The sequence below is a fragment of the Stegastes partitus genome, unplaced genomic scaffold (assembly GCF_000690725.1).
Source record: "Stegastes partitus isolate 25-593 unplaced genomic scaffold, Stegastes_partitus-1.0.2 Scaffold3635, whole genome shotgun sequence".
Classification (NCBI taxonomy): domain Eukaryota; kingdom Metazoa; phylum Chordata; class Actinopteri; family Pomacentridae; genus Stegastes; species Stegastes partitus.
In genome coordinates, this window is record NW_007581366.1 from 1 (window position 1) to 3,613 (window position 3,613).

General features: G+C 40.1%; 1 pseudogene; it reads left to right on the top strand.

The window, feature by feature from the left end:
* The first annotated feature begins 1,654 nt into the window (after nucleotides 1-1,654).
* Nucleotides 1,655-3,223, top strand: LOC103375939 (UDP-glucuronosyltransferase 2C1 pseudogene; annotated as a pseudogene).
* The last annotated feature ends 390 nt before the right edge of the window (nucleotides 3,224-3,613 follow it).

Sequence of the window (3,613 nt, forward strand, 5' to 3'; positions counted from 1 at the left end):
GCCTGTTTCCTGAATGTTAGCTGGAATATTTATAGAATAGGAATATAGCTGGCCTTAAAGTTGAAGGAAGAGGAATAAATTTGACATTCTATCCTTAATTTTTGATGCTCGTGCATTATAAGGTGAGTTTCCTGGATGAATGCTATGCTGGTCGTAAATAAAGCCCCTGTTTTACTATTCAGAGCTGATGTTTCTAACAGCAACACGCAATGATCCTGCAGCTCCGAATATGTTTTTTTGAGGTTGTGTGATAGAGGCGTGGACTCTGCTTTATAATCATTTTCACAAGGATTATCCACAATGTAATTCCGTACAGGTTATTTTTGTATTAATTCTTTTGCATGCAGATGCTCATTGTATAAATGTAATAGAAATAATACAACTAACATTTCCAACATTGCATTGTTTAAATATCCTTCAGTTGTCTTGCGTTTCGTCCAATTGTACATGTTTTCATAAGTTTCATAAGGTGCAGTGCGTTGAACTCTCAGGGTCACTGTTCAAAGTCCTGCCGGTGATGAACTTCCTGGTCATTTGTGTGCAGAAAACATGCAAGTAGATATAACTTTAAGTGTTTACAAGCCAGAAAGATTATTGAGACACTGGGTTAAAGTATCATGTGAAAGCAACAGGCATTTAGTTTGTGCTGAATGAGCTGCGAGAAAGATGATAGCACCTTATCAATCAATAACCTTTATATTACTGTGTTTATTCTACCAACTGCAATTAGGCTGTGTTGGACAAAACTTCAAAATTAACTGATTGTTTTCACATTTAAAAAAAAATAAAAATAAACTGTTGGAACAGCACTGCTTTTAATGGCTCCATGGGAAATTGAGTCTTTCTAAATGGTACAGGTGCAACAGGTGGAAAACTGTATGGAGCAGTTATTGCACTGTTTAGAAAAGCAAAAGACTCTTATATTTATGCCCTCGCTTGACACCGGAAAGCACAACAGATAAATAACTAAAGTTCATTGTGCAGAGCTTACGTTTTACAACAGGACTCTTATCTAGTATTGATCGCCACGCCTTTGAAGGACGGATCAGGAGGTGCCTTACTGAACAACACTGGCACTTTAACAGCAGTCGTAGAAGTCAGGTTTCCTTTTCTGGAGCACCGGATTGAGGTAAGAATTAAATCTACTCTATCAAACAAACAGAAATAATACAGTTTTGCTACGAACACAGAATCAGTAAACCATCCTTAAAACATGTATTATGTTAAAACATTGTTTAAAAACAATCTATTTTCTGTGCAAGTCTCAGTGCTCAAGTATTTTGTTTGAGTTAATAAGATTGTAAAGGTTGTCGACAGAACTCGATGCATGCTTTAAAATATTATTTCAGTTGTGTTCAGTTTGGGCTACATTAAAGATCTCTCTATCATAGCATAGCAACTGCTGTCACATAACATAGGGGAGTAAACGGCACAATGTTTGCCTCTAAAATGCAGTGGAGTAAAGGTGCAATGTGGCATCACATGGAAATAATATCAGAATTGTACTTACGTAGCGTGCCAGAGTCATGTCCACCCATGTATTTTATGTTTCTGTATGACTGTACACAAAAAGACCTGCAAACCCACTTATTTTTGTTTATTTTCCAGGTGCCTGAGGGTCAGCACAATGTCCAATTTGGCTTGGTTTGCCTTTGTTCTGCTCTTGAGTCAGCTATCCTCTGCATCTGGGGGCAAAATTCTGGTGTTCCCCCTGGATGGAAGCCATTGGGTAAACATGAAAGTACTCATAGAAGAACTGCATGTCAAAGGCCACCAGGTCACTGTGATTCGGGCGTCTGATAGCTGGTACATCAGTGAAAAGTCTCCTGTCTACACTTGTGTAAATCTCCCCTACCGTGGTGGATTTGAGGACAGCTTTGACGAGTTCTTGTCTCAACACCTGGATATCAAGCTCCAGGGTGACCCTAGATCTTTTTGGTCTCGCCTCTGGACTCAGCATCAGATAAATAATTTGGTTTTAGATCAGTTCTTCAACTTTCATAAGGCAGCGAGTGAACTAATGACTCAGATGTTTGAAGATAAAAACCTGATGCAGTCTCTCCATGCTGCCAAATATGATGTGGTTTTGACTGACCCTGGCATTGGCGGAGGGGCAATGCTGGCACGTTGGCTCCGAGTTCCACTTGTTTACAACGTCAGATGGACCATTCAAGGTGAGGCTCACTTCCTCATTGCTCCCTCACCGCTGGCATACATTCCTTTTACTGCAACAGAGTTGACTGATAAGATGACTTTCCCTCAAAGAATACAGAACTTTTTGAGTTATCTTGGTGGGATGTACACAATGTCACGTATCACAGAACCTAATTACAAACCAATAGTAGACCGGTACTTCGGCCCTGATGTGGACTACTCAACGTTTTTCCTGGATGCTGATATATGGCTCATGAGAAATGATTTTATTTTTGAATTTCCACGTCCAACAATGCCAAATATAGTCTACATCAGTGGCTTTCAGTGCAAACCCCCAAAGCCGCTCCCTGCTGACTTGGAGGAGTTTGTCCAGAGTTCTGGAGATCATGGGGTCGTCATAATGACCCTAGGAACTTTAGTTGGGAAACTTCCTCAGGATGTCTCTGAAGAAATTGCTGCAGCCTTCGCCCAGCTGCCTCAAAAGGTCATATGGAGGTATATGGGACCAAGGCTAAGCAACCTGGGTAATAACACATTACTGGTCAACTGGCTGCCACAGAATGACCTCTTAGGACATCCCAAAACAAGAGCGTTCGTGACCCACGGAGGCACCAATGGAGTTCAGGAGGCAATTTACCACGGGGTTCCAGTAGTTGGACTTCCCTTGTTCTTTGATCAGCCTGAAAATATCTTCAGAGTCAAAGTAAAGGGAGCAGCTGTGACTGTGGATATTGCCATGCTTGACAGACAGATCTTCGCAGAGGCACTGATGGCAGTTCTTAACAATTCGACTTACAGGGAAAACATGCAAAGGCTCTCAAGGCTGCACAGAGATCAGCCCATGAAGCCTCTGGATCAGGCAGTGTTTTGGATAGAATACGTTATGAGGCACAAAGGAGCCCCTCATCTGCGCTCACAGTCCTACAAAATGTCCTGGTATGTTTACAACTGTGTGGATGTCATGGCAGCCTTACTGGCTGCTGTTTTGCTTGTGACATTCATCTGCGTTTCAGTTTTGAGATTCCTCTGGAGATTAATATTTCGGGGGAAAAAAGTTAAACATGAATGATGTGCAAAATTAAATGTTTGTTTTACGTGTGGAATCCAAACTTTACCAAACATTAAACATTTGTGTGACGTTGTGGGAAGTTGAGAACATTAGAATAAAAACTGTAAAGCAGTGACAGTTTCTTATTTGAAAAGTAAATTGTCAACATCATGAAGTATTAGAACCCGACAATAGAATTTATTTATTTATTTTAAATCATGACGACTGAAGAGTGGATGTGTTCTGTGATCAATATATTGATTATTATATTATATATTATTCAATCTGTTCTTGCTAACCTGGAAGGACTGCAATTTTACTTTTGGATTTAGTAAAATCAGGGTGCTAATTCAAGACAAAAACATACTATACCAGCAAAAACACTCTAACCAGAAAACACAATAAACATTT